Source organism: Macrobrachium nipponense, chromosome 24 (genome assembly GCF_015104395.2).
Source record: "Macrobrachium nipponense isolate FS-2020 chromosome 24, ASM1510439v2, whole genome shotgun sequence".
Classification (NCBI taxonomy): Eukaryota; Metazoa; Arthropoda; class Malacostraca; order Decapoda; family Palaemonidae; genus Macrobrachium; species Macrobrachium nipponense.
The window spans coordinates 52,194,690-52,217,767 of record NC_061091.1 but is presented as its reverse complement, the minus strand read 5'-3'; the positions used below and the strand labels follow the sequence as shown (position 1 = coordinate 52,217,767).

General features: G+C 39.3%; 1 protein-coding gene across 1 annotated transcript in view; it reads right to left on the bottom strand.

The window, feature by feature from the left end:
• The window catches only part of LOC135205623 (collagen alpha-1(III) chain-like), a 64,202-nt gene extending 41,833 nt beyond the window's left edge, over positions 1–22,369 (bottom strand). Inside the window, 1 exon segment of the mRNA XM_064236416.1 lies at positions 22,348–22,369. The gene's annotated coding sequence lies outside the window, so the exon portion shown is untranslated.
• Between the last annotated feature and the right edge of the window lie 709 nt (positions 22,370–23,078).

The following is a 23,078-nucleotide window of genomic DNA, read 5'->3' as shown; positions in this document are numbered from 1 at the left end:
ATGAGGTTACATTCACTCAAATGACAGCAAATTTTTCCCATCAACTTCGTACTTTTCTCCTTAGGCTAGTGGTACAGTTATAAAGAGTGAGGAATTCTATCGTCAAAAGCAATGATTTTACGATCAGCTGTTTTATAAACACGCAAATGCGTGCGCTTATCCCATCCTCAAAATCCAAAGAGGCTGAGGGTAACAGTTTGAAAATGCCTAGTAATATTCAAATGATTCGGTCACCAATGTCACAAAATTATAAAAATCATTCACAAACACACACGTCAATATATATTGACACTGGTTTTTCGGATTTTGCAATCCATCTAATCACAAAGCGAATCTGCTTTCCACTTAGCAGAACAACATTTCAAACGAAGTTAATTATTTTCCTTCTTATTAATTGGAACCACCAAAACATTCCTAGAAATGAAGAATGACACACGGATCATAAAATTCCCCGAAAAGCTGCAATGACAACCAAAAATAAAACATTCATACAGATTAATCTCTTTAGTGATCAGCCTTTCCTGGATGACCTTGTTGTTTATCACGACGATCTGCTGCTGTTCTGGGTACATTAACTGGTACTTATTACCTTGAGTTTCCAATGGCTTAGACTTTCCATATAAGCAATACATGCACTGAGTAACCAAAGCAAGATATTCCACACACGAGACTACCTAGTACATATGATATAACGAAACCGAAACCTAGAGAACTACATACAAGTTATTTGATTAGAATTTTCATATAAAGATGTTTTCGGAAATGCGAACGTTAACAAACGCCAAAGTTGGATGCTTAAAACATAAAAGGATTCAACATAATTTGGAGAGAGAGAGAGAGAGAGAGAGAGAGAGAGAGAGAGAGAGAGAGAGAGAGAGAGAGAGAGAGAGAGAGAGAGAGAGAGAGAGAGAATAGCACAGGCAAAAATATAAATATAAATTTGTAACTACAAAAATGATAGTAGGGAAGAGTGAAACAAAATTCAATGAAAAACAAGTGTATATTATCATAAAAAGACTGGGCATGACCCTTTGCAATATGAAAAGTCACGAATAATCGTTTGCAAAATGTAAAACGATGATTTATATTTCGCCAAACGTATCAGCATCTACGTATACTGTAAGAAAAGCAAAAAAACCAGCTGTGATATTTCGCGAAGCAGCAGCCCAGCTTCTCAACACACCCCCACGCTGCGAATACCTAGGAAGCTCGACCTTCCTTCAACTCAGGATGCTGTTATGTGAAACCCTCGTTATCTCTCTCAGTCCTAACCTCCCCCCCTCTCCCACAATCCCTACTAACAACCGATGCTACTCCTCTCTCCTTGAGTCACCGCCACCGAGCCAAGCGGTTACCCTGAAGCCTTAATTTGTGATTCATGTCGCCGTTCCTGTAACTGGTCCTCTCCTAAGGAATGATGTAAATGACTCACTCCAGCATCCACGAGCGCAGAAAACATGACACACACACTCTCACACATACAGGAAATATCCTGGCTGACAACATTCTAGCAGAACGTTACACCAAAGCCCGCTATAACCTCTCTTTTGGCCTCCGGTGGCATCCCAACTGGACCAACTTCTTCAACTCCAGCAGGGAATCGGAGCCACAGAAGAAGAAATGATTTTATACAAATATAAACTTCTAGGTGTCTGCACAGCATCCCTTTTCGTCCACGACGCAAGCAGTGATGTCCAATGGCGCCACCAGTAGTAGGAGTCGAGATAAACCAACAATTGACATATAATGCAGGGGGTCTTCCTTACGGGCCTTATCAAGGTCTACAGCAGGACAAGCGCAAATTAAACAAGGATGGAAGGATGGTTCCGTAAAAAAAAAATTCTCTCTCTCTCTCTCTCAAACGCACGCACTTCAGTCTTCCGACCCACTTTACAAAACAAAACAAATGATTGTTACAACCCGATGTAAATTAGATCGTGCCACAAACTGTTTCCAGGAGATTTACAACTACCGTAAACGGACAGACGGAATGCCAATCTGCATCTCTCTCTCTCTCTCTAAACTAGTGCAATATGGTAACCACATGGCAATAAGAGTTTCCGAAAATATTATAAATTGTATTCAACTTTTAAGAATCACATTCTTAAAATCTTTTCTAATATTTTAAAAACACCAATTTGCCGTATGAGAGAGAGAGAGAGAGAGAGAGAGAGAGAGAGAGAGAGAGAGAGAGAGAGAGAGAGAACTCAACGCATCATAGTGGAGGTCTAGCCTACCGACGTCGCAAGAGAAACGCAAGTCACTTCGACATACAAACTTCTACCCAAGTACCAGCTTCAAGCACACAAGCATACACACGTGCTTGCAATTGACTTGGCTCACAGGAACTTGAGATATGGGTAGACTGTGTTTGTATAACTCTCCCTCTATGAAATGGTGGTGAAGAAACCATTTCAACTAGATATTCAAAAATTACTCTCTTGTAAAATTCTCGAACAAGCAATTTGTAACCCTTTCAAAGTTCTCGAACAAGCAATTTGTAACCCTTGTAAAAATTCTCGAACAAGCAATTTGTAACCCTTTCAAAATTCTCGAACAAGTAATTTGTAACCCTTTCAAAATTCTCGAACAAGCAATTTGTAACCCTTTCAAAATTCTCGAACAAGCAAGTAATTTGTAACAACTTGTAAAAGTAAAATTCTCGAAGAAGCAATTTGTAACCCTTGTAAAATTCTCGAACAAGCAATTTGTAACCCTTGTAAAATTCTCGAACAAGCAATTTGTAACCCTTGTAAAATTCTCGAACAAACAATTTGTAACCCTTGTAAAATTCTCGAACAAGCAATTTGTAACCCTTGTAAAATTCTCGAACAAGCAATTTGTAACCCTTGTAAAATTCTCGAACAAACAATTTGTAACCCTTGTAAAATTCTCGAACAAGCAATTTGTAACCCTTGTAAAATTCTCGAACAAACAATTTGTAACCCTTGTAAAATTCTCGAACAAGCAATTTGTAACCATTGGCAAAATTCTCGAACAAGCAATTTGTAACCCTTGCAAAATTCTCGAACAAGCCATTTGTAACTCTTGTAAAATTCTCGAACAAGCTATTTGTAAACCTTGTAAAATTCTCGAACAAGCAATTTGTCAACCTTTAATGTTTACCAAAATTACCGACACGCATTGTAATTATTTTAGCCGTTAAAATTAAACTTACTCGAAGACAACAGGTGGACGGATGCTGCTGTGATTTACCACTGGATACTACGTGACGCTGACTCTCTCTAATGTATTGAATCCTTAATGAAGTGCATAAACCATCCACCTCACGCTCTACGTACACTACAGTAGATCTCTCTCTCTCTCTCTCTCTCCAAATTTACATCGATTACCCTAAAACATTACTAAGGTCAAATCCCCAAAAGTTACGCTATTTTTTTATAAACATACAATTTATATAAACGTAAATATATATATATATATATATAATATATATATATATATATATATATATTAATATATATATTTATAACTACATTAATTCATGAAGGTAAAAACCTAACAGCTCTTTTCATATTAATGTGAAATTGCTCAAAGCCTAAACAATTAGGCACAAACTCGATAACCTCACCGTAATACGGAAAGATTCGTGGCCAATTACAGAAGCGTTCCAGGCGATGATAAAGAACTGCGCGTTGTGAGTGTGTGCGTGCGTGTGTGCGCGCGAACTCGCGCGCTGATATGGCGCAACAGCATACCGAGGACGACAAGAGCCATGACACAACGGTAACAGAGTTTGACATTCCGCCAACAAAGGAGGTTCTCGGGTGAATGCAAACCCCCGCCCCCCCTCTCCCCGCCCAGTCGTTTACTTCCGAATACCGTACGCGTAATGGAGGAAAAACTCTTGGGCAATGTCTACTTCCTTTCACGACCATTTTCAGAGATTACTCAGCGCGCCTGAGATTCATAATCGGAATCATTCAGCGCCTAGGCACTCGTGGGGAATAAGTCGAAAAGCTCTATTATACCTACAAATACGTGGAAAAGCTTCATTTTACCTGGAAATACGTCGAAAAGCTTTATTTTACCGGGAAATACGTCGAAAAGCTTTATTATTCCGGGAAATACGTCGAAAAGCTTTATTTTACCGGGAAATTCGTCAAAAAGCTTTATTTTACCGGGAAATACGTCGAAAAGCTTTATTTTACCGGAGAATACGCTGAAAAGCTTTATTTTGCCGGGAAATATGTCGAAAAACCTTACTTTACAGGGGATTAAGTCTGAAAGCTTTATCTTAACGGGGAATGCGCCAAACAGCTTTATTTTACCGGAGAAAAAGTAGAAAAGCTTAATTTTACCGGGGAATAAGTAGAAAAGCTTAATTTTACCGGGGAATAAGTAGAAAAGCTTTATTTTACCGGGGAATAAGTAGAAAAGCTTAATTTTACCGGGGAATAAGTAGAAAAGCTTTATTTTACCAGGGAATAAGTAGAAAAGCTTTATTTTACGGGGGAATAAGTAGAAAAGCTTTATTTTACCGGGGAATAAGTAGAAAAGCTTTATTTTACCGGGGAATAAGTAGAAAAGCTTTATTTTACGGGGGAATAAGTAGAAAAGCTTTATTTTACCGGGGAATAAGTAGAAAAGCTTTATTTTACCGGGAATTACGTCGAAAACTCTTATTCTACCGGGGACTTTGTCGGAAAGCTTTTACTTTACCATGACAACTTTTATAGCTACTAGTAATTGTGAATGAAGAAGGAAAATATGGCGGGAAGATAAACAGGAGGAAAATATGGCGGGAAAATAAACAGCGTATAAGAATAAAAATGGATAAAGATGAATGCATAATAAATCCCAAAACCTTTCCAGATATCAAAACATGACAACTATAAGACAGGACACCAGATCTTTTAAAAGTCGCTTTCATAGATTGTCTACAGAAAATGGAGAAGAGCGATGAAAGCCCACCACCATCTGATGATAAAGACCGCCCCCCCCCCCCCCCCTCTCGATAGGTTCTGCTGCTCCCCCTACACAACTACAGATCCCAGCACGCCATCGGGATCAACGAATGACCCCCTCCAATAAATCGTCTCCAAGCCGATCCGATAACCATAAAATCTTCTTTTTAATTCCGGCCTGAAAAAAACCTATGGCTGGAAAATACGTCATGGGGTACAGGCAGTGCAAGAAAAAAAAACTCTCAAGAAGAGAGAGAGAGAGAGAGAGAGAGAGAGAGAGAGAGAGAGAGAGAGAGAGAGAGAGAGAGAGAGAGAGATCGGGAACGTTTTCGATCATCGCCAAAATGGCGTTTCGGTAATAATCTCCGACACCCACAGGTTCAGTACTTCTTGTCCTCTGTTTTTCTGTCTGGAAATTATTAATTGTTCTTTGTGGAAGCCGACTTGGCAACTAAATGGTTCTTTGGGATTATTCGCGTGTGCATATTATGAATAATTAAAAGTATGAAGTCTGACTACGCTTATATACATACATACAACTATGCCATGGAGGAAAATGAAAAGACGAGAATTGCCGAGATCTTTCGGATTACACGACTCTTTACTTGAGGCACGACTGATCATAGTAGAGCAAAACCTCGTAGTATCCAAAACGGACATTACAGGATTAGCATGAGGTGTCAAGTAAAAACCGGGATAATGACACTTCCAGTAACCGTCGTTAAAACACCTTAAAAGGTGAAAAATTGTCAAGTTACCCAAGCACCTTTCCAAGCACTGTTACAGATACATAAATGAACCTGAACAAAAACAGCCAGTAATAGAGGATAACATCCCGACACCCTCCACCCCCTCCTCTCTCTTTCTCTCAAAACTCTCAAAAAAATAAAAAAAAAATATAAATAAATGCAGCCCGGCAGCAAGAAGAGAAGAAGAGATCTCCCTTCTTCAGTCATGCTTTAGGTTATGACTGACCTCGTTCTATTCAGCCTCCAAGTCATGGCGCTTGCGAATCTTCCCACGACAATTACACGGACAAACAGGCAGTTGACAGATTTCAGGGTAATGTTTATCAACAGCATAGAATAGCATTTGCCCGGGTTTCCAAATGTTCATTCTGTGCACCACAGCTGTTATGTGTCAGGAACATGTAGCCTCGAGCATTTCTTGTTAGTATTTATGAGAGAATTCGGAAAAGTCAGGTGCTGTTACTCAATGAATTAATTAATCTCTCTCTCTCTCTCTCTCTCTCTCTCTCTCTCTCTCTCTCTCTCTCTCTCTCTCTCACACACACACACACACAGCCAAAAGCCAAATAATTAAGAACTTGGGGTATAAACAAATGGAAGCAACAGCGTTTTGAGTTAGTAGACGTGCAATCAATAAAAAATGAGAGAGAGAGAGAGAGAGAGAGAGAGAGAGAGAGAGAGAGAGAGAGAGAACAGGTGGCCGGAACGGATGCTGGTTACAATTCCAATGTTGCGAAGCACATGCACGATAAATTGCACCCAACGACATTCGCATCCACCCAGCAGTGATTCCTTTCCTCTACCTGCCATATTTCGACTGTAACATCGACTAATGACTGAAAAATGTAAAGAAACGAAGTCATCTCCATTGCAATTGGTTTTTTTTACCAATTAAATATCAACCGCTTTGCAATGTAACTTCCGTATGAATCAGTGGCTCGTCAACTCCATCAAATCAAGTCAAAATTCTAAGATAAAAATTTTCAAATGTAAACAACGACGACCATAACCAGAGCTTTTCCCTAACTAAACAATGTTTGAAGTCAAACTTCAACAGCCACCAACCAATGTACGTCCGTGAAATATGTCGTGTCTAAAAAACAAATTATGATACAGCAGGATCCCAACCACAATAGTTTCCAATGGTTAACAGCTGTTTCGAAAGTTGAAGGCTACGGTCAGAACCACAAGAATACAAAGGACCCAATTTGCCTGAATCTTTCCTGTAGTTGTACATGATAGCAAGACTAATCGTCACTCACCGTCTGAGGATAAGGTTGACCATTGGGGACAACAGTAACGATAATTATTTTGGCATGGTTTCATCAATACAGCCAGCTTCAATCACTTTAGCATGAGCTGCTAATTGACTAAAGAATTTATGAATATCACACACACAAACCTGATAACTAACCGATCCCAAATTCCGCAACTTTTCAACTTCACACTGGACCAATCTCAGATTTACGGCATCTCAATAAATCTTAAGGAGATAAGGAAAAAAAAGTTTTCCGATTATAAATATGATTTTGGATATTTAGCACCGACAGAACTCTTCACGAATATTCGTGTAACAATAAGCCAAATACCTTTAATCTAAGCATCAACAATTAGCCCTAAAATATACTCGATTCGCTAGCACGTTCCTTTCTTGAGATGACACTTACTATCAGCAGTCAATATCATTACAGATAATCGTGACAGGCAGGACCTAATGTTCAGCATCCACAACTATAGCTATAAATGTATTACACTACAGGTTTTCACCAAATATCCTTCTAATGGCTGCCTTCACTTTAACATATATTCACTAAACAAATTTTTCCCATTCATTTCTGACAGGCAGAATCTTCTATGTACAAGCATTCATGTCTAGGCAGGTCGAATAGATGGGAACTACCCAGCAAAATATCCAACTGTAATAATATAATGAAAAGCATTCGGAATAAACAGAGCATCCTCTAGTCTCATGTGTAACATCAGACTGTAAAATGATTTCAAAAGGCAGTTCCCAGAAACTACACACCCGTTGATTCCGAGCGTCCACACCCAAATATTACCCGCGCAGGAACTCTCAGAATCCTGGAGAGTTAGTCGGTCAGGCCGATCACTTTGCTTCGTGTCGGACACGTTAACCATTTTATTGTTTGTTTGTTTGTTTGTATAGTGTTTTTACGTTGCATGGAACCAGTGGTTATTCAGCAACGGGACCAACGACTTTACGTGACTTCCGAACCACGTCGGGTGTGAAGTTCTATCACCAGAAACACACTATCTCTCACTCCTCAATGGAATGCGCGAGAATTGAACTCGCGGCCACTGAAGTGGCAGGCAAATACCATACCAACCGCGCCACTGAGGCGCTCGTTCACCATTTAGAAGATTAAACCAAAAAGTGAACCAAATAAACGGTCTTCGTAGTTAAATGGTACATGACATTAATATAACTTTAACTATCTTTACCTAACATCGTACTCCAAAGCATACTGGAAATCAAGCATAGAGATAAATTTACCAAAAATGCTTCCATAAACACACAGGGGTAAAAATATGTACAGTGAACATTAAACAATTAACAGCCTAAGTGGCGATTCAAACTTAACAAACAAAGATACGTGTACGAAATTTCTCATAAAGTTCATAAAGTTTACTTCTACATTACTGAAAATGGAGGAGGAAAGGGAAGGCAGTTCAGGTGTGGTCGACTACACTGATATTTTTCTGTTACGCGTCTTATCTTATCAAAAGGTCCCGATGAACAAACACTTGCACATTAGCCCGCACCACAACCATTCTTTGTGTCAATGGAATTACACTGAAGCTATCAGTTTAAATGGTGACGAATTAAACGCATAACTGTGGGTAAATTATCTTTTACACAAATATTATATTTATATATATATATATATATATATATATATATATATATATATATATATATATATATATATATATATATATATATACACGGCCAATCATGGTTCTTAAATATATGCTTCTGGTAATTAAGACCAGTAGCTTCTATAATTCAATTCCGACACATCAAAAAAGGACTGAATATATGCCTTCAGCTATATATGAATGTACCTCGCGTGAAAATTATTTAGTAGTGATTAAAATAGGTATTCATTAAAAAAAAAAATAAAAAAAACTATTTTTCGTTGACACTATTTCAGGCGATGAATGCTTGACGAATTACGAAATATACATCCATAACACCTACCCATTCCATCTCGCGAGTTTGACAGGGTGCACGACTTACCTGAAAATAAACAAAGAGAAACGCTGTATAGTTTTTCAGACAAATTGGTCATCTTTTCAATCAAATGTTTGTTCTTTCTCATTAGAGATTAGAAACAAGTTCACACATAACAGGCATATCATCAAGTATCAATACATACATATTCATAACTAACAATTAAATGGAAGAACTGAACTTCTACTCTCAAAGCAAGATTTGAATTTGCGTCTTCTGAATTGCACGCACAAAGCTTATCGACCCAACTCCTAGAGAAACTTTTTATTTTTATCTTTTTTCATTCAAGTCGGAAAAGCTAGTGATTACAACTCAGAAGACTAGTACAAATACTTCTTATAAAATTTGTTAATATATAGTATATATAATTTAAAATTTCATGATTCGTAATAGTACTACAGTGACGAGAAATACATATAGCAGGAAATTTCGCTAAAAAGAAAAAAAATTCTACACATACCATTTCCAAGGTAAAACACGAGGACATCAATTCTTTCAAAGAACATACTACATGATACACTATCACAATTCATTACCTACATCATCTACCAGAAGCAAGAGGGAGGTCTCTTATTTTTTGTATCTAAGCCAAATTCGACCCACAAAAATCTTTCAACAACTACGAACCTCATCCAATGTCCATGTCCGCAGACTTATAATTCAGTTTTAAGAGAAACGTACCTAGTGTTGCTTGCACACACTCCTTTCGGGGACCGAACGCGGGTTTACCAGAGAGAGAGAGAGAGAGAGAGAGAGAGAGAGAGAGAGAGAGAGAGAGAGAGAGAGAGAGATTGTTTTCTATATATAAGAAACAAGAGGTTGTTTTCTATGTAGATGAAGGAGAAGGAGGAAGAGGAGGCAGGGAGGAGAGGGAGAGAGAAGGAAGAGGAAGAAGAGAAGGAGAGACTGTTTTCTATGTAAAAGAATGAAGTATACGTAAAAAAAATCAGCGGAGAAGAAGTCGGGAGTACTTGGAAAACAAGTCACATCCCAGGCGTGAGAACCTGGCGAGGGAGGAGCCGAGGAGCCACTCGTAGTCATGAAGGGGGCGAGGTTTTTGCGCCCTCCACCTCAGGAGTCACCAGCCACTTTCAGCTTCCAAGACAAAAAAGAAGAAAACCCGTTCATCGCGTTGGTGAAATGGGGACTCAACACATAATAAAAAGAAACGCGCGCATACACACGAGAGAGAGAGAGAGAGAGAGAGAGAGAGGAGATGAGAGAGAGATGGGGGGAATGGGGGGGGGGGGGGGGGGGGTGTCGGGGTTCTCTCTCAAACGTTGAACTAAGAGATCTTACACAGCCGTGTTTCCCTCTATACCCCCTACATCCCATTGGGGCCTTCGTCTCTCTTCTCCTTCCTCCCACCAACCAACCTGTCACTTTCTCCTTTCCATAAAGCGGGCCAGACATCCACTCCCCCGAGGCAATCCCCGATTTCGGCCAATTTTTGTCCCCAGAAGAGTTAAACAATGGCGCTGATATACGAAGGTAGGCGAGTCGCTCCAGGCACTGTTGCGTCCCCGAAGAAACCGGCGCGGCCGGGTTAGTTCGGTATGCAACGCAAGTAACATTCTTGACGAAGAAGAAGAGCAGGAAGAGGACGAGGAGGGAAGTAGTACCTCCCCCGCAGATTATGCACTGAACAGAGAAGGGCATTGCTCGAACGCTTGGATGGATGGATCCGCTGTCATCTGCTATTCTGGGTTGCCTCCAACGAGGGACGGCCGCTAAATAAAGAAAAATTCGCCCATTCATACGGACTCGTTTCATCACCAGAATGAGGTAATGTACCCGACAGGTACTAAATGGGCCCCGAGCTACATTTTCACTGATGAATGTGTATACGCGCTTCGTGTGCCTTCTACTTTTTTGGGAGCAGTGTGTCTAGTACCGGGCGCTATCCATATAAACGCCCAATCTTCCCCTCTTCTCTTATTCTGCTGCAAGCAACACAAGTCTATTAACCACGAGAGAGAGAGAGAGAGAGAGAGAGAGAGAGAGAGAGAGAGAGAGAGAGAGAGAGAGAGAGAGAGAGAAATTGTTCCCAGCCTCCGAGGGTGGAGGATCACCAAATCAAGGAGCTCTATGTGAATTCAGACATTATATGTAATAGCTACTGAAAGCTGCAATATAGGATCTATGTAAAATCTGACTTTGGTAACGCAAACGAGGTTAAGGTCGAGTTAGAAAATTGTGCACTAAATCTGGGGTTGTGGATATGACCTTCTGTATCGCACCTAAGCTGCTCCTCCTTTGAATAATTAATAACTTTTAATATACCTTATTCAAAAATATGTGATGTGATTAAGCCTCAACTGGGGACCATGGGGGGCTATATAGCAGAATGCAGGAGGCCATAATCTGAGATTATGTATGTATAAAACCATGGAATTTATACATACATACATGAGTTATGCTTGTCGGTGGTTAACGACCAGGAAAAGTTTGGGAAACACTGATATAAAGCATCTAGTACATCAGATCTTGATTTGCATGCAGTTGAATTGAGAGGCAAGGCTTTCCGGTTTTAATGGGTGGTTCTGTAAATTTGGAAGCAAACCTGCTTTCACTTTGAGCAGATGATACAATATTTACGGCGCCTACGCTGCATGCTACTTAACTAGAGGTCTTCCAATGTATTCCTCCTCCCGGCAAAGGTCCCCATCTGTATCAAGACCAAATGGAACACTCCCCGCACAAACACACACACAATTACACTCACGCCCCCGTGGTAATAAGATTAAGCCAGTCTTGTGCTGGCACGGGCTCTTGCTTTTTAGCAGTCCGTATAAAGCTACTCAACTGCATCGCTTTCAAGCTACTGCGATAAGGGCCGTTAACAGTTGTATAGCTACTTTTTTTTTGTGAAATTACACAAACTATCGGGTCGGCCTACTTACACACAGTAAGTGGGATGGGAAGACTGTACTGGTAAGCGTTATTTCGTGATTTATAAACTAATTAGCGTTAGCTATAGTGTTTTGCATGAAATCGCTATCTTCATGAAAAAGTCCTCAGCACACACATCAATGCTTAAGAGATTTCTTTACGACTTTGCTCGCGCGAGTTGATCTACCTTAGCCATCGCTGATGGCGACTGGAAAGTGGACCGGACTGACCATCTGAGATCACTGAAATGTCTCTTGGATAAAACAACGGTTAGTTGGGAAGTGATCGTTACCTACTACTGGATGTTCCCCTAATAACTGCATTGAATATAAAATATTATGGTGGAATCACTTAACCGTTTGGTTCTTTTCAAGTGATGGCGAGTTTTGAGATTTTCGAGACCATTCATTATAGAAAATGCATGACTTTAAAAAATAATAATAATATAATAATAAAAAGTTTCCAAGAAAGCTACGGGGAAGTGGAGAGGTCTTATAGAATCGATACTGATTGCCGATTCCCTTACTCGAGCAATTCTTAGTCAAATTCAATGTTTTGTTGGGCTTCGAGGCTGTTGCCGCTCAGGTTGAAGCTGGCTACCCTCTGCACAAATTTGGAGTAATTTCTAACATCTGTTGTCGCATTATTCCAGATTTCTCGTACTTAGGGGTTATCCCCGTAATATTTTATGCTTTTATCAGTTCGCCTACGAGGGTTTTCTTCACACAGGTCAAAATTTTCTTAATACTTTATTTTTTTTTTTTGAAAAAGTTAATGCACGTCACGTCTTTCTAATCTACCGACGTTAATGGCCACAGAAATACCTAGATTGGATAAAATTTTCTTTGAGAATGGTGATTGTAGTAGGTATAACAATGTGTGTTGTGGGACATTAGTTAAGAAACGGCCAGGCAGCGAAAACTCGAATGCATTCGCTGTTACATCTACATAAACTTGAGAGAGAGAGAGAGAGGAGAGAGAGAGAGAGAGAGAGAGAGAGAGAGAGAGAGAGAGAGAGAACTATGAAAAAATGTATTCCATAAACACGGAATACCTTGACCACGTAAAACCTGACCCATCTGAGTAAATTCACTCAGTCTGTCAAACTGGAGTTCCTACAAAGTATAAGTAAGCTTTACCATATCCATATTATATTGATCAATTGTCATGGCGAAGGCAATGAAACCTGTTCATCCTTTATTTTCAATCATTTCATCGAGAGAGAGAAAGAGAGAGAAAAAACAGCCATTAGAAATGTCCACAGGAAAAAAAATGTATATTGCGATGGTACTATTAAAACAATACGTGATGTTCCCTTCTTGGTAAAATTCACTAACCTTGGTACCCTCTACAAGGATTTCTTGAGTGGAGTAATGTAGAAAATTTAAGTCTTGAATTCTCTCGTCGTTTAAGTTAAGGTTAATGTGTGAGCGTAATTTACAGCATTTTGAGACATATTTCACCTCATCTTCTGGCAAAGACCTTTACCAAGTGTAAGCTAAATGACAGACAGATAGATGGACAATGTTTCGTGTACATTAATGCATAGCAGGCTACCCTTCTACGAAGCTCGACTGATATCTTTCCAAAAATGTATAGTCATAAAAACGAGACATGATTGACAGACATACTGAAGGACAGCGACGGACGGAAGAAAATACATAGTCCCCCGATTTACTGGAATGAAGACATAAAAAAAGTCCTCTAGTACCGTATCAAGCCCCCTAGCCCTAACAAATGAGCCGTCTATGATTCCTCCCGTCAAAACCCCATCGAACGGCTAAAATAAGACAAGTTCATTACGCCATGTGACGGAGACACGAAGACCAATAATAACAACAGGATAACCACCGAGCGACGACAAAAAGGTTGCGTGTTCCTCGTCTTCGGCGGACACAAGGGAAATATACGAAAATGCCCAACATGTCACACCAATGGATGACAATGGCGACCCTGTGATGAGGGTGGCGATTGTCGAGGGACGGCCTGCTAAGGATGTAATGAAGGGGTGAAGTTGCGGAGGTTAAGAGGTGGAAGGGGGATTGGGGAGGGGATAAGGGGGAGGAGGCGGGGAAGAGGGGAGGGTGGAGGGGTCCTTTGGGCGTGATCAATAGACCACTGACCACTATCCCTTCCCCTCAGCATAACCAGCCTCACTCGGACTCCTCCTTCTCAGCCTCCTATATATATATATAATTCTCTCTCTCTCTCTCTCTCTCTCTCTCTCTCTCTCTCTCTCTCTCTCTCATGATAGCTTTAAAAAATCTTTTAATTCTGGAAAGGTATTCTTTCGGTTGTAGTAAAGCGGTACAGCGAAACTGTAAATTTGAGAGAGAGAGAGAGAGATCAACAAGCAATGAGCCACCATCAAAGAAAATCACATTCATCTTCAACTGGAAATATGCTGCAGACAAGACACATATCACGGAACTATCAGTAACACAAGAAATGCATGTAATTTTTCCAGTACAGAAGCTCAGTATTAGAGAAAAACACTGTAAATGTAAAGAATGTTATAATCAACGAGGCTAATTCGAAAATTATTCTTCTCACCCATAAAAAAAATCACTTCATAATCAATTTTAAATTACCATAAAAAATCACTTCATGGTCAAGTTTAAATTACCATAAATAAAATCTTGTTAATAGCCGCGTCTGCTCTCTGTAGCAATATTTCTAAAGTAAAACAATCACTTACTAATAATAAACGTAAAGTACGAACTCTCTAACAAATGTCAAAACCAATCTTCGAGTTCATGACAGCGTGACACCATTTGTTTTCCAGTGCTCCAATGCGTCTAAGATTAGGTTCAGTCAATAGACGTCGTTCGACGCTTACAAATAGTGAAGTTCATATTTGTCGAAATTCTTATATAACATTTTTGCAATGATTTCCATCCACACAACTTCCGCCAAGATTGCGATTCACGTCGTGTTATATTAAGCCTGCTTTGGGTTGGCGAGAAGTCCTACTTGTATCTAACAAGCATCCCTTGTGATACACCCTGACTCAAGCACCTGGAATATCTATCTATATGAAATCACTTTTAAAATTATAAATGGCACGCAGCGTCTACAGTATATTCAAGACTGATGAGAGACAGATAGGATGGGCAATTAATGCCATTTTCTAGCCCAGACCTGACTAACCGAAATGGAGGGAAGACAAATCCCATTTAGAAACACACCAACGACTTGCAAATAAAGATAGCAGCCAAGAGAAAACAGAAAAATTCACCACATAAAAAAAAAGTGATGGACAAAGGAACAAAGGGTGAGTAACAGACGAGGTGGAGGAGGAGGAGGAGGAGGACGGGGGAGAGAGAGAGAGAGAGAGAGAGAGAGAGAGAGAGAGAGAGAGAGAGAGAGAGAGAGAGATATTTACAAATGAAAATACTAACACGTGATGGGACTGAGGGATTACAGATTGCCTAGACAGCTCAGTACACTATGATATGAGCGTTAGGATTATTCACCAAGCGCCGAGCACCTCTAAGCGCTTCCTAGAATATGATTTGTTTATACACACAGTGTATATATATATATATATATATATATATATATATATATATATATATATATATATATATATATATATATATGAGAGAGAGAGAGAGAGAGAGAGAGAGAGAGAGAGAGAGAGAGAGAGAGAGAGAGATTAAACGATGAAGATCATAAACACTTTCGTAGGTATTATTCCAACACAAGCACTGATGCAGGAATTGTGCATTTTCATCACTTATTCATGAGTAAGTTTTTATATTCACAAATATCAAGCCAACCTTGAGAGTAAGTTACACAGAAATGGTAATATGTAAGTGTCAGTAACCAGGCAAGGATTCGAACCTGGGCCTTCAGTTTGTAAACAACGAAAACCAGTCAACTTTCCACCGCTGGTACTACTCAACTCAGTAATTAAACAGAAACTGGAGATGAAAAGACAAAAATAAAATTCCATATAAATACATATCTGGTGGTAGTTATAAATTGTACATCCCTGTTCTTAACACAACGCTTATTGTTACACTCGATCCTGAATACAATGCTATTCAGAAACAAATTGTGCATCAACATAATATAACAGAGCCATCTGCATTAGGCAACATTTTAAATAAAAGTATGAATCACAGGACAAGTGTGGCACACACACTAGCAAACCCAAGAAAACTTTCAATACAACATCAAAACGAAAATGCAAAGCTTTCCCCGTCCTCACAAACAAAATATGCAGAACGTAACGCAAACAGAACACATCCCACGAGGAATAATCATGAATAAAACATTCAATCATGAATGAATCATTCAAAAAAGGCGAAACGCTGCTACAAAAACGACCGGGGGATGAAACGCAAAACTGGAATTCACACACACACATACACACACGTAATGCTTGCCTCAAACTGTCACACGGAGACAAGGAATCAGTCCATTCATAAAACTTGTAATTCCACTTTCCTTCATGACACTTTTACGCTCAAATACACGCCCGGAGTAAGACAAACACATGAATAATCATTCATGAGCAGGAAAACGTCATCCCCTTCAAACATCCGACAATTAAAAGATATTGGTATATTCATTATAGAAATTCCTCTCTTGACACACACACACACAGCAGAGAGAGAGAGAGAGAGAGAAGAGAGAGGAGAGAGAGAGAGAGAGAGAGAGAGAGAGAGAGAGAGGGTTGGGTAACCAAGGGGGTGGAGTCGATTCCACGAGGGGAGGAACAATGATTGAGGGGAAAATGAGAAAGGGAGCACGAGGGGAGACACGTGACATGGAAATGAACTTCGTACATTGATTAATCGAGAAAATTTAACACGGCTTCGGGTTTACGCAATGCACGGCCACTCATAAACCGGTACGCACACACTAGTCCACTTAAAAAAATGGAACTATAAGGAACGATAATTACATACGTATGGAACTATCATTATATACGTACACATCTTACATATAAAGCTGGCGGTCCGGGTATGTAAGTATGTATGTATAAATGTATGTTCGCTATACACGGCGAATCTACTGGACCAAACTGAACCAAAGTCGGATTGTATATGTAGAATTCATAGAGGATGGTTTAACTAGAATATTAGTCGTAGAGGAAGAAAGAAAAAAAAAATTAAGGAAGAAAGAAGAAAAAACCATTAATCTGTTCGAACTATTCACGAGGATTCCAAATATGCTCTTACTTTCCTTCTGCGATGAAAACTGACGATAATATTATGGTTCATAGGATGCCGGTTTACGGTTACCAGCCACCAGATTAAAATGTGTGTGTGTGTTATATATATATATATATATATATATATATATATATATATATATATATATATATATAGATATATATATATATATTTCACATGGAAAACAAAAAAAGACAACTTATAATACCAGGAGATAATGCATCCACAACACTTGCATTACTAACATTTTATAAGAGGAAAACATAAATCAACGGAAACGAAAAGCAAAACTGGGTTGTTAACACCCGTAGATTTATGACTTAGATTGAGTGTGTGTGTGTGTGTGGTGTGTGGTGGTGTGTGTGTGTGTGGTGTGTTTTGGTTTTGTCATCGTGACTCGAGAGCCCATTTATCTATTTATTTATCTAATAATATTTTATGGTGACATTTACGTAGCCTTGCTTTCTTCTTTGGTCTGCCTGAAGTAGTTAAGTGAAAAGTATAATGACGCAATACATCGCAATCTACCAGTAAAAGCTTACTTTATTTCTAGGTAGGACTCGTCTACCTCTGGGTTTTTAGAGTTTAGCGAGTACAAAGATGAGTACCTTCATCGGGAACCTTGTCCCTAACCAACCCAGAAACTACAAGGTTCGAGACGTGAATGGGCTACAGCAACAAGGGTAAAGACCACAAGGAGAGAGAGAGAGAGAGAGAGAGAGAGGTGGGGAGGGGGTGTTAAGTCTTCCTCTCACAGCTGCTGAGGCTGCTGCTGGTCGCTCTCCTCCTAACCGTCCTGTCTCTCTCTCTCTCTCTCTTGCAGGCTCCCAGGACCCCTCCCACCCCCCTCTCCATTCCTGCCCTCCAACCTCCCTCCCTTGAAACGCCAATAGAGAATGATTCTTTCGAAACGCACAAGAGTCGACAGCCCCACCGAAGCTCGGCTTTCCCATTTTCCCCTCTGCTCCGTCTCATGAATGACACCGACCCCGTAACATCAGCCAATTTACTCGCGAGAAGTGAGAGAGGTAAGTGTGTAGTACGCCCGTTACAAGCGCGTGATATCAGGAAGTTAGTTAGTAAGCGAAACTGGTACACAGGTAAATTTGAAATATATAAAAAAACAAAACAACTATGTATACATATATATGTCTTGACTTTAACCTGTATCATGTTTTCAAATGTTATATTTTTTCAGAATATTTTACACAAGGAATTTGTAAATACGTTAGTGCTAAAACGATGGAGTTGAAATACATAAAAAATTTTTACCAGTGTAACTCATCACATTCAATAATATATATATATATATAATATATATAAAATATATATATATATATAATATAATATAATAATAATTATAATTTATAATTAGGGGTATCTATATATATGTATAATTATATATATATACTATATATATCTCGATATTATAATTATTAATTATACACACATGCGCACATTAAACTGAAGCTACGTCGGCACCTCTATCCAAAAAAAATATCAACACACCTGTTCATGTTCACCATCATATCAAGTCATGTTCAACATGGCACAACTATCTACTTCACTATAAATCCTTCAACAAGCTTAAGTAGGACAGTTTCCATAAACACCTACAGCATTTAGGATTCCAATGACACGATCGTAGAACGTACAATTACCGTATCAGACCGAGTGCTTTACAACCCCCTATAACCCTAGACCTCAACACGAAGGGAATTCTATCAACACTGACTGATCTGAGGGCCATTCAGCGGACTGAATCAATGGGGAGTCAACACGCAATAGTAGTAGTAGTAGTAGTAGTAGTAGTAGTAGTAGTAGTAGTAGTAGTAGTAGTAGTAGTAGTAGTACTTGTTAAGCAGAAGGAGTTATTAAACAAATAATAGTAGCAGTTGAGCAACAACTATATGTAGAACGGTAATAAAATGAATCAATATCAATTGTAGCAAGAGAAACCCAATTGAATCAATACCATTTGAAACCGGTATTCAAAGTACCCAGTTAACCGAAAGAATGTGCAACCAGACGTATTGGCGGACTTATTCAATAGCAGTTGGTGGGAGTAAATACTTTAAACAAACAGTATCCACATCCAAGAGGTAAACAGAATGAACACACACTAACCACTAGGCTTCAAGGCTGGTCAAATCCAGGATTAATCCTGGTAAAAACAGCGACGTTACCGACGACGCAGTTGTAATATTGATGGGTATAGACTGAATCAAAGGTATTTAATAATATTGAGAATACTGTAATGAGAGGAAAACATACATGGCAGATACTAACATCGCAGTGGGTAAAAACCCCAAATAAGTAACAGCATGTTTCCATTACTACAACCACCATCACTTAGGTTAAAGAACTCCCATTTCCCCAGACCTTTGAAATATAACGCAGACTTGACGAAGCCCAGCAACAACACGAGTAAAAAGGTCACCACAATGTACATTATTAAAAGAGGGCTGCCTCCAATTGCGCTGTGCGTATACGTACACCCCTCCCCTTTAGAACGCTCTGTCTCTGTCTCTGTCTCTGTCTCTGTCTCTGTCTCTGTCTCTCCCCGTGGGTTAGTCAAGGTAGCATTTTACCTCCAACAATGGGCAACTTCAGAGGTGCACGTCCGGGAGAGAGAGAGAGAGAGAGAGAGAGAGAGAGAGAGAGAGAGAGAGAGAGAGAGAGAGAGAGAGCATTTCAGTGATACGAACATTGGCAAAAAAAAAAAAAAAATAAAGAAAAACATTGCAACATCCGATATACTTCACACTTCAAAATTCAACTGCATCATAATCTTAGCATATTGCAATTTTGCTTACACCCATTTCTTATCACTACATATTTTAATACTCTTATGACTAACAAACCGATTCCTAGGATCTCCAGTAACCTGTGCAAATGGTCCCCCCCCCCCCCCCCGCCCCATTAAGGTTACAAAAAACTTTTCTCCTACGCTGCAAAATTATTACTCACGTTCGGTCGCCATCAACGAAGTCAGGAAAAAACGACAATACGCAAAACTCATACGTACATACCTGGGGAATAAAAAAAATTGAAGCTATTAGTCATCAGCTTTAAAAAAATTATGTTACTAAGAAAATATATTTAAAATGACTTAACATCAGTATATCGTCTCTACCTCCTTCGTTACTTTACGTGAATATCAATTCAAACCCAAACTTCAACAAAGCAAATGCGAAGAAACACCACCAGTCATGGACTCGAAAATACATTGACAATAACGCTCTATACCTGTCCCATTACTTCCATTGATCAATGGAAACAAAACGCCCTAAAAGTAAGTTTATAACGCTAATCAATGGGAAGTTGACTGCTATAAACCCATAAAATGCACAAAAGCTGGACTGACAACTTCCGGCAGTTTCTATGGAGAAAGGGAGCGTTCGGCAGTTTTTTGTCCGACTAAAGACTACTTATTAACTGGCGTCACTCTGTCAGCGTTGATTCCCTTACGAGCTTCCCTTACGAGCACCCACACCAAAATTTATATGAACAAAGTTACAGCCGCGAAGGAAAACTTAAACATTTGATATGCCAAGTACATTCGTCTTATGACCAGGGCACGGTCACACCAACTGGTGATATACGAAAGCACTTGGTATCTCCAGTGTTTCAATTTTGTTCGTATAATCATTACGTTTTTAATTTTTCGTGATTTTAAAACAACACACACACATCACATATTTAAAGATAAACAAATTAATACTACTTTACAGAATGCTAACAGCTGGTCGGTAAACTTAATTAAGTATGGCATATATATATATATATATATAGATATATATATATAATATATATATATATTATCTAATTATATACATATATATATATATATTGACACTAACACTTTTAGGAATAAACCCTTACAAATGCTAACAAAGGAAATCACACTGCTACATTTGAGGCAAAGAAATGATTATCAGGTAGTACGCATACAATGCTATTGACTGAAAACGCAAGATAGGGGGACATGAAAAAGACTAAGGGTTAAAGTAATGCAAACCCCCCCCCCCTCTCTCTCTCTCTCTCCTCTCTCTCTCTCGTCTCTCTCTCTCTCTCGTCTCCTCTCTCTCTCTCTATTACCTAACCCGCCTTTACACACACAAAGAAGCATCATTAACGCAAAGAGCACCTGTTAAGAGCGAAAAGACCACGCTGACCATGTCAACGACATTTTCTGCACAGATCCTTATCAATGGAAAAGGCGCGCTACTTAGTACATAAACCTTTGAATATAAATATAATTTTCATAGCACGAAGACGAGATATGTCAATATATAAGACAACATAAGACTAGCAACTCGACCATTTGGCCTCCCACCAGGCCTCTTCGAGAGCTTTCATTACAACAATAAAGCTCTTGAAGAGGACTGATGGAAGGCGAAATTATCGAGCTACTAGTCTTGTATTCTATTTTTTCCTGTGGACTATATTACCAAGCCTTCGGATATTCCACCAACGAACACGTTTAGCCGTTTCAATAACGCCACATCCATTCTCTGGCTTTCACAAGTACCGCAAACGGAAGGAACGTCTTTTCAATACTACAACATACTTTCATGAAAGCTGATAAAACAGTCGACCACAAGATCACTGTCATTCAAAATCGGCGGGCATTACGGTCAGGGAAAATGTGAATATACCGTCACAGAGCAAGATAGGCCTACGCCTCCAGCAATCCGTTGACCTCATTTCTTCAAGGTTTGGATGTTGCAAGTCACCATTTACACGACGCCAACAAGCATTTCTCTACTAAAATGAGGCGAGAAAACTTGACTTTATTCCCAAAATTACTACTCGGTGTCTTGATACAGGAACAATACCATTTATGGGTAACGAGGATTTCTATTCTAAATATATAAAGACGTGGTTCGAAAACTTAAATCATATTCAGAAGGAAAGTACGGCATAAGTACGTTTCGGAAGATTCATCAAAACGTTTATGTATAGATTCGCAATTAACGAAAACGTAAGTTTGTTTGTTTGTATGGTGTTATTACGCTGCATGGAACCAGTGGTTATTCAGCAACGGGACCAACGGCTTTACGTAACTTCCGAACCACGTCGAGAGTGAACATCTATCACCCGAAATACACATCTCTAACACCTCAATGGAATGCCCGAGAATCGAACTCGCGGCCACCGATGTGGCAGGCCAAGACCATACCGATAAGTCTTCTTAGCTGCAATAAGGCATCATGAAACTCGCCAGAAAACAAACCGCGGTTTCTTCGCCAGTCGCGCCCGACATTTTTGTTCCTTCTTCCTTTATTCTTCCTAAAGAAGTTTGGAGGCAATAAATTTTTCAACCCACTCACCTCCGTGCTGCCGTCCTTGTTGTTCTGGTCGTCCAGCTGCTTTATTCTAAGCAGATAACCTTACCTAAACCATTTTTGTACTAGACAACACTAGCGACATTCTAATAACAAGTGCCTGCATAAGTGTTTGCTCGTTTAAGTGGTTTCCACTTATTTGGAAGCCGTTTGAGTGATTGTAACTTACAGTTAAATCATATGCATAATTATATATACACGCGCACGCAAACCAATAGCATTGACGTCACTATTATAGTGACAGACGGGAAGTCAAACCTTCACGCGTATAATTAAAAAAGGGAAAAAAATGTCACCTCCATACGCCTTATATAAATACATATCTATTTCGCATTTCTAGTTTAACGTGTGTTTCCCCACGGAAGTCTTCGATATTAATTAGTATGGCCGAACGTAACATGGCCGAAATCATTATGGGTCAATTGGTAGGGTCAAAGCAAACACTCGGAATAATAATCAAAATAAAAAAATTATACACTCTCTCTCTCTCTGTAACTTTTATTTCCTCAACCTTAGTTGCTGAATAATTTTTGTTAGAATTCTCGTACAAAATTTCTTCATGAAACTGCACCAAATCGCTTACGAATGACGCAAGGACTTTAATAGCAACTGAATCCGATGATGAGCAAAATAGGCTTAATCGACATAGGACATCACGTTCGACCGTGTCTTGTCAGCCGACTTCATATTGCTCATATATACTGCGCATTTTGAAA